Below are 14,218 nucleotides of genomic sequence, written 5' to 3'. Positions count from 1 at the left end.
TTAATACTATCCTGTCTAGTAATCTCAAAAGCTCAACACAAGTAATTCTACTTGGAGACTTTAATATAGGCTTTAATGACCCATCAGACCATCCTGCCCTAACAACACCTAACATCCTCTCAGAACTTGGATTCACCCAAAGAAGTACAATAGCCACCCACAACAAAGGTAGAATACTTGATTGGGTGGCAAACCATAACTGTCAGGCCAACATCCTCTCCACCTCACCATTAGCTTGGACTGACCCCCACTTTGTGTCATTTATGCTTTCCACTAACCAACCCCCACCCCCACCCGCCCACAGGGCTCCACCCACACTAACTAGAAACAAAAAGAATATTACTGTGTACAGGCTTATCCCAGCCTTACTTCCCACCACCAATCTGCTCCCAGACACTACCGATCGTGAGAGCCTGGTCGAAGAATACAACAAAATCATGACCACCTCTTTGGACCAGATTGCCCCCTCAAACTTAGACCAAGCAAGCCAAAAACTCACTTGAATAAATGGTTTACACCATTCCTAAAAAACCTAAGGCAACAAAAAAGAAACTGTGAGGCTGCCTGGAAAAAACTTCCATCAGTAGCCAACAAACTTAAACTTACTAAACTGTCTTCCCTCTATAAAAAAGAAATATGTCTAGCTAAACGAATATCCTTCGACACACGCATATCCAAGGCCAAATCCAATATGAAGGAACTATTCACCATTCTTAAAGAAATAGAGACCCCTATAGCACTACCTGACACTTGTACTAAAGATAAAAAATGGTGCTCAGATATCCAACACGCTCTAGCCTATAAAATATCCACCTTGCAAAACAAAATTTCCTGTAAAAGTGCTTCTCTAAATGACCCTCCTCCATCCAAAATAATTGGGAACACCAATGCTGATGTATCCACCTGATTCAACTTCACCAAAGCTACTATACCTGAAGTGGAAATAATTATTCTATCCCTTAAACCCTCCAACTGTCAGGGCGATCTCTGCCCCCGCGCAGCTCATCTGTAACGCTCACCTGATTCCCACGGAGGCGCAGGTCTGGCTTCGAGTGCTGGTGCTTCTTCAATGGTGAAGCGCAGGACTCTGAAGATGGACAGGAAGGGCCCCTCTACTCTGGCTTCTCTGGCTCGCAGGAATATTCCCATGCGTGAAAAGGGAGTATTATCTACTGATTGAGTTATGCTCAAGCCTCCCACTCTCTTCCCACCCTCCACGATACCCTTCCACGATTCCCCGTGAAGTCTCACCTTAGGGTCAGGAAGGATGAGCTCTCCATCCTGCTTCTGATGCAGGGGCGCGTTAAAACCCAGTTACTTCACTGGATTGAGGATTGATGGGAGTTCAGGTAAGCTTGACTATTCAGGTAAGGCGCTGTAAAAGTTCTGCTGCAAGTTCAAAAGTCCAAGCTTAATAATAATGTTCATTGTCTTGTTGCAGAAAGCGCTAATGCTTATGTCTTTTTCCCCTTAGGGGCCGGGGTTCGGAATGCCGGAGATATGGCGCTGACCCGAAGTGAAACGTGCAGTTCCAGTAAATGACAGGTAAGTTCTGGATGAGCGCTCGGGTAATGTCTTTGCATTCGCTCATTCAATGTCTTTGTCTTTTTTCCCCATAGGGGCCGGGGTCAGGAAAATACCTGGAAGCGGCAAGACACAAAATGAAATGGGAATGACCCAACAGGTAAGTCTTAGAAGGAAACTGAGCTTTTCCTATTCCTTTCCTTCTCTCACCTTGTTCTTGTCTTTTTCTCTCTAGGCTCTGGGAAGTGGCTGTGGATCCGGATGATCGCGGCTGAAGATGGAGGCGTCCAGGATAGGTGAGTGAAATGCAGCGCTGCAGCGATCGTAGCGAAATGCTTTTAAAAATGATGTCTTCCTTTTCAGGATCGTCGGTGTGATGTCTCAGTGGTGCTGATTTAGCAGGTAAGGTCTTTTGTCTCCCTTTGCAGGTGACCCAGGATACTGACAGGCGTGGCTGAGGTCCAGATGCAGGAGCTGACACGGTGAGCGTCCAGCTGCGAGGAGCAGAACAACTCGAAGCGTGAGTTGCTGATCGGGTGTGGTTTAAATAGCTTTGGAAGAAGTTCCAAGTGTGTATCCTTCCACCGATCAGGTATGTATCCTTCCCCGACCACACCCGGGTGGAAAGTAGTCCCACAGGTAAAGTAGTTCCATTCAGACCTCAAGAGGGCCTGGATGTAGCAGCATGGTCTGCATCAGGTAAGTGCACATTAAAACACTTGAACACATGTCTAGCTTTATGAGCCTGGCGCCAAAGGCGCCAGGACAGGGGTCCAACATGAGCGCCAGGACTGCGTCCAAAGGGCCCCAGCTTGGGCCCGCTGGCACTCCCCTGGGGGAAATGATTCCTGCCTCTGGGGTTGCTGGGTCGGACCTGGCTCCTTGGAGGTAGGCATCATGACAGTACCCCCCCTCAAGGCCCCTCCCAAGGTTCTTTCCTCAGGGGGTTTTGGCTTGTTCGGAAATCTCCGGTGAAACCTTTGTACTAATCGAGGTGCGTGGACATGGTTACTAGGCTCCCACGATCTCTCCTGAGGTCCATATCCCTTCCAGTCAACAAGATAGAAGAGTTTCGACTTTACCACCTTGGAGTCTAAAATGTCTTTAACTTTGAATTCTAATTCCCCTTCACCGAGCTAGGAGATGGCCATTTGAGGATGGCGTCCACCTTTCGCGAGTCCATTCGGACTCCTTGATGTGTCAGGATGAATCCGAGAAACTCAACTTCTGTGGTATGAAAAACGCATTTTTCGAGTTTTGCAAATAGTCTGTGCTGGCGCAATTTCTCAAGAACTGCCCTAACATGTTTTCTGTGATCAGATTCTGAAGAAGAGTACACCAGGATGTCGTCAATGTAAACAATGACACAGACATCGATGAGTTCCCGAAGAACATCATTCATAAAGTACTGAAAGGCAGCAGGTGCATTGCACAAACCGAAGGGCATCACCTGATATTCAAAGAGCCCAAACTTGATGCGGAATGCAGTCTTCCATTTGTCGCCTTCTTTTATACGCACCAGGTGATAAGCTCCTCAGAGATCTAACTTGGTGTACACACAAGCGTCTTTCACCTGGTCGATAAGCTCAGGGATCAAGGGCAGAGGATAACGATTCTTAATCGTTATTTGATTTAGGGCGCGAAAGTCTATACATGTTCTAAGGTCGCCCTCTTTTTTCGGCACGAAGAACAGAGCTGAAGAGACAGGAGACTTGGACGGGCGAATAAAACCATTGGCTAGGTACTGATTTAAATACTGATGCAAATGCAGGTTCTCAGGTTCCGTAAGAGCATAAATCCTACTACAAGGTAGTTGAGCATTGGGTACCAGATCGATTTGGCAATCATAAGACCGATGGGGAGGTAACGTGTTAGCCTGTTCTTTCTGAAAAACGTCTTGGAATTCTTGGTATTCTAACAGTAACTGTACAGGGGTGGAAGTTGCTGAGGCTAGACCCATAGCTGGATTTCTTGGATAACAAGTTGGTTCACAATCAGGAAAACTTATCTTCTTTGCTCGCCAGTCAATTCTGGGATTATGTGTTTCTAACCAAGGAATTCCAAGAATTACTTGATATTGTGGGGCCTTGATCACATCAAACACGATTGCTTCCCGATGTCCGTCCTGACCCACCAGAGTCACTTCAACAGTGGAATGCGTTACAGGCCCTGAGGCTATTTCGGTTCCATCTACTGTAGTAATGACATCTTGGGTTACTTTCGGGCGGAGAGGAAGCTTAATCCTGGAAGCCAATTCACGGTCTATGGAATTTCCAATAGCTCCACTGTCGATGTATGCTTTTATAGCATGCAACTGCTGAGGCTGTTTTGGGTCCACGAGCATCATTGGCATGACAAAATGCGAGGTCAAAGAGTTAGTTTTCAAGATCGGCAAGCGGTCCCCTACGCTTGTCGGGCTAGGTCGTTTCCCGAATCAGGTGTCAATAATTCGTTATCAGTAGCTCCAACCACCTTCTTAGGTGGTTTAACTGGACAATTTCGAAGAAAGTGACCGGAAGTCCCGCAATACAGACAAAGTTGCATTTGCCGCCTTCTCTCTCGTTCTTTCTGCGTTAATGTCCTTTAACACCACCGGTTTCCATAGGTTCGGATACGTCGGTACTCTTGGAGTTAGCGTGGGTTTTGATCGGTATTCGGGTTTCGTACTTGAACCAATCTGCTTTTCTGTTTTGAAGTCTGTGATCAAGTTGAACCACCAAGTCTATGTAGTCTGCGCAGACCTGGGGTGGGTTTACTATCTGAGCTAGAACATCCTTAAGCTCTCCGCGCAGGCCTCGATGAAACAATGTGATCCTTTTGTTTTCTGGCCATCCAGTTTCCACAACCAGTCTGTTGAAGGTGGCAATGTAGGGCAGAAGATCCTGATTACCTTGTCGTAAGGATAGCAGTTCGTTATCAAGGGCCTGACCTTGAGAGTGTCGAGGAAACAATCTTTCCATGCTGGCCTGGAAGCCCTCAAAATTCTGGAGAATGGGATCATCCTGATTTACCAATGGAATAGACCAATCGGCAGCACTGCCACTGAGGTAAGATAGTATAAAGGCTACCTTGGTCTGGTCGTTAGGGAAGGCTCCAGGTCTGCATAGAAAGTGTAAACGACATTGGTTCATAAAGACGGCATATTTCTTGGGATCCCCCGCAAAACGTTCAGGCGGGGCCAAAGGCATGTGTCCAGGTAGATTGATTTGTACCGGGTTATTCAAACCCATTGATGTGGAAATGTCTCTGGAATTAGGTAAAGGCCCTGCCTGGGCCTGTAATAACCTTTTGGCTAGGTCATCTGTTCTTTCCTTGGATAGGATCAGTTCTCTTTTGAGAGCGTTAGTCTCCTGGCGGGCTGAGTGCACCTCTGCCCGCAATTCCCACAAAAGCTGGGCCAGCTGGTCAGTCTCGGAAGTCTCCATAGCGCCCGGGTGTGAAAATGTGGGTAGGCTTCGCGTTCTGTAACGCTCACCTGATTCCCACGGAGGCGCAGGTCTGGCTTCGAGTGCTGGTGCTTCTTTAATGGTGAAGCGCAGGACTCTGAAGATGGAAGGGAAGGGCCCCTCTACTCTGGCTTCTCTGGCTCGCAGGAATATTCCCATGTGCGTGAAAAGGGAGTATTACCTACTGACTGAGTTATGCTCAAGCCTCCCACTCTCTTCCCACCCTCCATGATACCCTTCCACGATTCCCCGTGAAGTCTCACCTTAGGGTCAGGAAGGATGAGCTCCCCATCCTGCTTCTGATGCAGGGGCGCATTGAAACCCAGTTACTTCACTGGATTGAGGATTGATGGGAGTTCAGGTAAGCTTGACTATTCAGGTAAGGCGCTGTAAAAGTTCTGCTGCAAGTTCAAAAGTCCAAGCTTAATAATAATGTTCATTGTCTTGTTGCAGCAAGCGCTAATGTTTATGTCTTTTTCCCCTTAAGGGCCGGGGTTCGGAATGCCGGAGATATGGCGCCGACCCGAAGTGAAACGTGCAGTTCCAGTAAATGACAGGTAAGTTCTGGATGAGCGCTCGGGTAATGTCTTTGCATTCGCTCATTCAATGTCTTTGTCTTTTTTCCCCATAGGGGCCGGGGTCAGGAAAATGCCTGGAAGCGGCAAGACACGAAATGAAATGGGAATGAACCAACAGGTAAGTCATAGAAGGAAACTGAGCTTTTCCTATTCCTTTCCTTCTCTCACCTTGTCCTTGTCTTTTTCTCTCTATGCTCTGGGAAGTGGCTTTGGATCCGGATGATCGCTGCTGAAGATGGAGGCGTCCAGGATAGGTGAGTGAAATGCATCGCTGCAGCGATCGTAGCGAAATGCTTTTAAAAATGATGTCTTCCTTTTCAGGATCGTCGGTGTGATGTCTCAGTGGTGCTGATTTAGCAGGTAAGGTCTTTTGTCTCCCTTTGCAGGTGACCCAGGATACTGACAGGCGTGGCTGAGGTCCAGATGCAGGAGCTGACACGGTGAGCGTCCAGCTGCGAGGAGCAGAACAACGCGAAGCGTGAGTTGCTGATCGGGTGTGGTTTAAATAGCTTTGGAAGAAGTTCCAAGTGTGTATCCTTCCACCGATCAGGTATGTATCCTTCCCTGACCACACCCGGGTGGAAAGTAGTCCCACAGGTAAAGTAGTTCCATTCAGGCCTCAAGAGGGCCTGGATGTAGCAGCATGGTCTGCATCAGGTAAGCGCACATTAAAACACTTGAACACATGTCTAGCTTTATGAGCCTGGCGCCTAAGGCGGCCAGACAGGGGTCCAACATGAGCCTGGCGCCTAAGGCGCCAGGACTGCGTTCAAAGGGCCCCAGCTTGGGCCCGCTGGCACTCCCCTGGGGGAAATGATGCCTGCCTCTGGGGTTGCTGGGTCGGACCTGGCTCCTTGGAGGTAGGCATCATGACATCATCAAGGATGCAGCCCGAGGCTTATCACCCTTCATAACAAAATGTATCAACGCATTCCTTCTCTACTGGTATCATCCCTACCAACCTTAAACAATCCTGGGTACTCCCCCTCCTAAAAAAAAAAAAACTACTCTCGACCCATCTACATCTACCAATTATAAGACAATTACAACAGTGCCCTTCCTTCTAAAAAATGTGGACAAGGTAGCTTATATACAAATCCAAAAACACTTGGAATTACACCACCTACTAGGAGCCAGACAATCAGGCTTCCGTCCCCAACATGGAACGGAGACAGCCATCATCGATCTTAAGACCCAAGTCGATGAGCTTAGAGATAATGGCAAATCTGCCCTACTCCTCCTCCTAGATCTCTCAGCTGCGATTGACTTGTTTGACCACAATATTCTTTGCAACCAGCTTAACACAGCAGCACACTTCTCTGACGATGCTGTCACCTGGATCAGATCCTTCTTAAAAGGTAGAACAATGAGGGTCTTCTCGACTCTAGCAGCTTCCGACCACATACCAATCACCTGTGGTGTGCCGCAGGGGTCTTGCGTTTCACCCACACTCTATAACTTTTTTACTAAGCCCCTTTTTGATGATCTGGATCATCTCGGTATCACCTACACCTGCTATGCGGATGATACCCATATCCTCCTTCCACTTTCAGGGGATTATGAAAAGGATTTTGCCTTGGTGAATAGAATGTACATCATCATCCAGGCATGGATGGCCAATCATGGTCTATGCCTGAATGATGATAAAACTGAACTCATCATCTTGGGTATCCCCTCTAATCTAAAAAAAATTAGGATCTGACTATTCCTCATTCATAATTGATGGCAATAGCATTAAAGTAGAACACGAGGTAAAAACATTAGGCTTTTATCTTGAATCAAACCTCTCATTCGCCAAACAGGTAAATTCTTTAGCATCCTCCACAGCTTACACGTGCAAACGTATTCGTACCGGCAAGCCATTTCTCTCTGACAATAGATGCACCATCCTGGCCAGAGCCCTCATCCTGTCTCGTCTGGGCTACTGCAATGCCCTCTATCTAGGATTGACTAAAGCTACTATCAGAAGAACCCAAATATTACAAAACAATGCCCTTAGAGCGACATTAGGCATTTCCAGAAGAGACCACATCTCTGAGTGCAGCCGACAGAACAACTGGCTCCCAACCAATGACAAAATCTTTCTAAAAACCCTGTCACTCATCCACAAATCTCTCAACAATGCTGCCCCCATCTACCTGGCCGAGAGATTCCATAAACAGACCTCCCTGAGACCACCTAGATCAGCTAATAGAGATCGCCTATCCATACCTAGTTTCAAACGCTCCACAATCGGAGGCAACAGCTTCCCCGTGAAAGCAGCCAAACTGTGGAACTCCTTGCCTCCCAGACTGAGAATAGACCAATCTTACCAAAACTTCATATCTAACACCATTGTGTGGCTGAAATCTAATAACTAGTAAACGATAACTCCCGCTCAACAAGCAGCCAGGACTCACTGCTGCGGTAGCTATTCCTGCATGGAGTGTATCCTTCCTCGACCTGCTACCCTTGTGGTAACGACTACTGCCCTACACTTATATGTATCTCCGTCCACCCGGTTATATGTATAAACACTTTAAACCTTGTATATATTGCTTCTGTAAGATGTTTGTATCATTTGTATATACATACATATAATTGTACATACATACATATATTTGTACATATTGGTATTTGTATCTTATGCTTGTAAATAGGTACCATCCATATTTACCTTCTTGTAGTTAAAGACTTATATGTACATTTTATACCTCTCTGTTGTAACTAAGCCTTGCATATACTTGTAACTGCTGCGCCCTGTTACCCTGGGTATGATGCACATTATAAATAATAAAACAAACAAGCAAACAAACAATGGATGGAGCTCTATATGGGATGGTGTGCCATGCTCTTTGTTTGACATTGTTTAATGGGCCATGTCCATGGAACTGTGTTATGCGGGCTGTGTAGCCAAGTGACCCTGTTATCTGTATTTGTATGCTTGGGTGAGTGACTTGGGTGATGCAATGTGTAATACTAAGTACGCTGCCCATGTTTTCTGTGTTTTATGTGAAGGATGTAGATGGGGGATATGTGTGATTTTTCGAGTATGAGGCACACACCACATGTCCACCCTGGACTGCCATTCTCAGGATGTTGTTTATGGTCCCACTGTACTTGCCATGTTTCATCATCAAATGCCATCAGGGATGTGGCTATAGTGTAACTCTCACACTGGTTGTAATTCATGCAAAGTATGTCTGGACGACCTGATTGCGTATGTGCTGGCCCTTCACCCTTTGGCCTGCTAATGGTATGGGTACTACCTGTGGCTGCGTCTGCAACCCCTCATTTACCTCTATTGGTATGCCGCGACGTGTGACTATATTATGGAACATGCAACATGCCAATATGATTTTACATGTAACAGCTGGTGCATACAACAGTACTCCACCTGAATGGTCCAGGCAGCGGAACCGTGATTTCAGCACTCCAAATGTGCATGGATTATGCCTCTGGTGGCCATGTGGGCTGCATTGTAGCAGGCCTCCACTGGTTTAGTGGGATTTCGGATAGGCTTCAACAGGAATGGTGATAGCGGGTAATCACTGTCTCCTGTAAATGATGATAAGCACATTTGTATTTATTTATTTATTTATTTATTTATTTATTTATTTATTTATTTATTCATTTGTATCACGCCAGTCGCCCTCAGGCATCAGGGCGCCACATGAAGACACATCAGACAACAAGTAGACTAACATGGAGACGGGACAATATGAAGACGGTACTGTAGTTCTGGGAGTTATATGAAGAGGAGGGTTTTCAGCTTTTTCCTGAAGAACAAAAGGTTGGTTTCTAGTCTTAGATCTACAGGCAGACTATTCAATTTGACAACTGCGGATACGGGAAAGGCCTTGCCCATTCCGTTGGATCTTGATTTGGCCTCTGTGTTCAGATCTTAATGAGCAGCCTGGAAAATATCTGGAAATGTTTGATTTGAGGTATTCTGGGGCTGTCCCATAAAGGCATTTATGGACCAGCGTCATGGCCTTGAACAATACCCCGTCTTCTACTTTGAGCCAATGAAGTTCCCTTCTGTATGTGATTTCATAGTGGTTTGTACTGGATGTGACCTCCAATCAGTGTGTTTTGGTGTGTGTGCTGGTTGATACTCACCAATGAGCCACTTGCGGCCGAATGTCCCCGATGCCTGTGCCTGGTAAATGGAGGAATGTCGTAATATGTAGCTACCATGGGCGCATCCAGGGTAGTTTGCGTTCACATCGATGATGTGACCCTTTGCATCACATATGGCCTGCATGTTCAGCGAGTACCAGTATTTTTGGTTTCCGATCTATACGTTCTGTGGCTTGTGGGGGATGTATGTTTGGTTATTTATAACGCGCTAAATACCCAGAGGTTTCTAAGCACAAATCCTGCTCTGTGTCATCTTGCTTCCAAGGCAAGCACGTTGCTGCTGAGCTGTCCTCCTGAGACACACATGTTGTAGTGTAACATGTGTGCAATCAATTGGCCCAAGTACCCGTGGGAAATGGGCAGCCGCATAGCATTCTTGAGCCACTATTTTCCTTGCCTGGAGGTTGTATGGCATGTCTATGTGGCTGCGCACACAGGCTATGATGCAGCTTAAGACCTGTTTGAGGCAGTGTGATTGTGTAGGCTGTGAAATGCCCCTGACAATGGCTGTGGTCCGTTGAATTGTGCAAGTCCTCAGGAAGTGAAGTGCAGATAGGACTTTTAACAGGAGTAGTGTTGGCTGTGAGCGCATGGTTGTGAACACCAGGTCATTCTCCCACTCCCTGCCCAATTCCAGGATGACATGAGGGAGGAAGCTCTATGTGTCATATGTTTCCTCATCGGGCATGCCAAACATCGTTGTGTGTGTACGGTAGATTCTGGCCCTCCTCCTCCTTCTTCTTTTCCTTCCATGAAGCTGTAGGTATGCAAGCAATGCTTATCTATGATTGCATGGTGGTATCTAAACCACGGATTGCATGGCAGAGTCTCACCTTGCGCCTGGTCTTGGGTGGCGGTAGAATGTCTTTCCTTTTTGGTTTGTGCAGATGCACGAGTGAATCTGTAAATACTGATTCGTTTGCACTTCATGAGGTGTGTTTGTACATTTGAATACTGCCTTCCTCCCCATGCCATGCCCATGTTATCCCTCATTTCTCTACTTTAATGAGGCCATTTGCATATTCTGCCCCCTTCTTAGTCTTTGCACTGGACATTCCCTCAGGCCTCGCGCAGGGCGTGTGGCCATGGCGTGGGCATGGCGATCTGTAAATCAGGAGATGTAGTTTTGCACTTTGCATAGAGCCTTTTTTGGGTGAAAATTGCTTATCTGTGTTGCAAAGTGTATTTTTGCATTGAAAAGTCATTTTGCACCAGTGCAGTCACTTTGCACTGCGCTAAATATTCCATGAATCAGGCTCATGGATTAATTGCTGCCTCTTTTGAGTAGAGATGAGTTATTCATTCTTCTGGTATTGTGCGAGGGTGAGGGGAGGAATTATGTCCATGCACCAGCCCTAATATCCTTAGGATTACCTTGAAGTGGGTGGCCACATCCCTCCTGCTTTGTCAGTGGCTCACACACAGTCTTTGCCTCCTGCTAGCCTCTTGCTAATCGAAATCAGTTTTCGCATAAACTAAGCAAAGGTGTTTGCAAAACGAATGTATGAATCAATCTTTATTTGTATATCTCTCCAAACACTTGCAGCATAGTTGCAGTTCTAGAGGCGGTAATCTGTCCTGCATTTGCGCACAACACCAATTAACTCTCATTTTAACCGTGATACTACGCATTCTGCACTACTGTTCCAGCCTTCTTCTTAGCCTTCACTCTAGCTATTGACAAGGTACTCCGTTTTTCTATCTTTACCCTCTACTTTCTACCCTCCTCATATCCCATCTTTAGAACACTGCCTTCACGCCAGTTGTCTCTCAATGAGAAATCATCCTCTTTTTACATTTTGGATACTTTTCTTTGAATGGCTAGATTGACTTGCTTCCACCCACCAAGGAAACACAATCTTTCTCTCCGCTCCCTGCTGCACTTTTCCCTCGTCGTCACTCCTTAATCTCGATATACTCAAACCTCCCTGTGCTCTCTCTCGTGTCCAGGCCTTCCCTCTCATTGACTCCCTTTAGCTTCATATTAAAAACACTCCCACTATCCACTCATTCAAACGTCCCTAAAAATCCAAATCCCTAACCAAGAAGGAGCTCCCTCTACCTGCTCCTACATTACCTCCCCACACTAGTGACTAGACCCCTCTTTACATTATCCCCCTACCTGAAACTAGAGACTAGACCTTTCTTGACATTACCCCCTACCTGAAACTAGTGACCAGATCCTTCATTCCATTACCCCCTACCTGAAACTAGTGACCAGATCCTTCATTCCATTACCCCCTACCTGAAACTAGTGACTAGACCATTCTTTACATTATCCCTCTACCTGAAACTAGAGACTAGACCGTTCTTTACATTACCCCCTACCTGAAACTAGAGACTAGACCTTTCTTTGCATTACCCCTACCTGAAACTATAGACTAGACCCTTCTTTACATTACCCCTACCTGAAACTAGAGACTATACCCTTCTTTACATTACCCCCTACCTGAAACTAGTGACCAGACCCTTCTTTACATTACCCCCTACCTGAAACTAGAGACTAGACCTTTCTTTACATTACCCCCTACCTGAAACTAGAGACTAGACCTTTCTTTGCATTACCCCTACCTGAAACTATAGACTAGACCCTTCTTTACATTAGCCCCTACCTGTAACTAGAGACTAGACCCTTATTTACATTACCCCCTACTTCAAACTGAGACTATACCCTTCTTTACATTACCCCCTACCTGAAACTAGTCACTAGACCCTTCTTTACATTACCCCCTACCTGAAACTAGTGACTAGACCCTCCTTTACCTGAAACTAGTGACTAGACCCTTCTTTACATTACCCCCCTACCTGAAACTAGTGACTAGACCCTTCTTTACATTACCCCCTAGCTGAACCTAGTGACTAGACCCTTCTTTACATTACCCCCTACCTGAAACTAGTGACCAGACCCTTCTGTAAATGACCCCTACCTGAAACTAGTGACTAGACCCTCCTTTACATTACCCCCTACCTGAAACTAGTGACTAGACCCTTCTTTACATCACCCCCTACCTGAAACTAGTGACCAGACCCTTCTTTACATTATCCCCTACCTGAAACTAGTGACTAGACCCTTCTGTACATTACCACTACTTCAAACGGAGACCAGACCCTCCTTTACATTACCCCCTACCTAAAACTAGTGACTAGACCCTTCTTTATATTATCCCCTACCTGAAACTAGTGACCAGACCCTTCTTTACATTATACCCTACCTGAAACTAGTGACCAGAATCTTCTTTACATTACCCCCTACCTGAAACTAGTGGCCAGACCCTTCTTTACATTACCCCTACTTCAAACGGAGACTAGAACCTTCCTTACATTACCCCCTACCTGAAACGAGTGACTAGACCCTTCTTTACATTACCCCCTACCTGAAACTAGAGACTAGACCCTTCTTTACATGACCCCCTACCTGAAACTAGTGACCAGACCCTTCTTTACATTACCCCCTACCTGAAACTAGTGACCAGACCCTTCTTTACATTACCCCCTACCTGAAACTAGTGACTAGACCCTTCTTTACATTACCACTACCTGAAACTAGTGACCAGACCCTTCTTTACATTACCCCCTACCTGAAACTAGTGACCAGACCCTTCGTTACATTACCCCTACCTGAAACTAGTGACCAGACCCTTCTTTACATTACCCTCTACCTGAAACGAGTGACTAGACCCTTCTTTACATTACCCCCTACCTGAAACTAGTGACTAGACCCTTCTTTACATTACCCCTACCTGAAACTAGTGACCAGACCCTTCTTTACATTACCCCCTACCTGAAACTAGTGACCAGACCCTTCTTTACATTACCCCTACTTCAAACGGAGACTAGACCCTTCTTTACATTACCCTCTACCTGAAACGAGTGACTAGACCCTTCTTTACATTACCCCCTACCTGAAACTAGGGACTAGACCCTTCTTTACATTACCCCTACCTGAAACTAGTGACCAGACCCTTCTTTACATTACCCCCTACCTGAAACTAGTGACCAGACCCTTCTTTACATTACCCCTACTTCAAACGGAGACTAGACCCTTCTTTACATTACCCTCTACCTGAAACGAGTGACTAGACCCTTCTTTACATTACCCCCTACCTGAAACTAGGGACTAGACCCTTCTTTACATTACCCCCTACCTGAAACTAGTGACCAGACCCTTCTTTACATTACCCCCTACCTGAAACTAGTGACCAGACCCTTCTTTACATTACCCCTACTTCAAACGGAGACTAGACCCTTCTTTACATTACCCTCTACCTGAAACGAGTGACTAGACCCTTCTTTACATTACCCCCTACCTGAAACTAGGGACTAGACCCTTCTTTACATTACCCCCTACCTGAAACTAGTGACCAGACCCTTCTTTACATTACCCCCTACCTGAAACTAGTGACTAGCTAGATCCCTCTTTCTGCTTCCCACCTTATTATTTGTTCTAACCACTTAATTCTGCGTTGTCTTATGCATTGACCTGTCCCACCTCTCTGTTACATTCTCCCCATGTATCCAAAGGCCCCCTACCATCTCTCGCTCGCTATA

This window comes from Ambystoma mexicanum, chromosome 1q (assembly GCF_040938575.1).
Source record: "Ambystoma mexicanum isolate Mex_15411 chromosome 1q, UKY_AmexF1_1, whole genome shotgun sequence".
Classification (NCBI taxonomy): Eukaryota; Metazoa; Chordata; class Amphibia; order Caudata; family Ambystomatidae; genus Ambystoma; species Ambystoma mexicanum.
The sequence above is the reverse complement of the archived record's forward strand: the minus strand, read 5'-3'. Positions refer to the sequence as shown.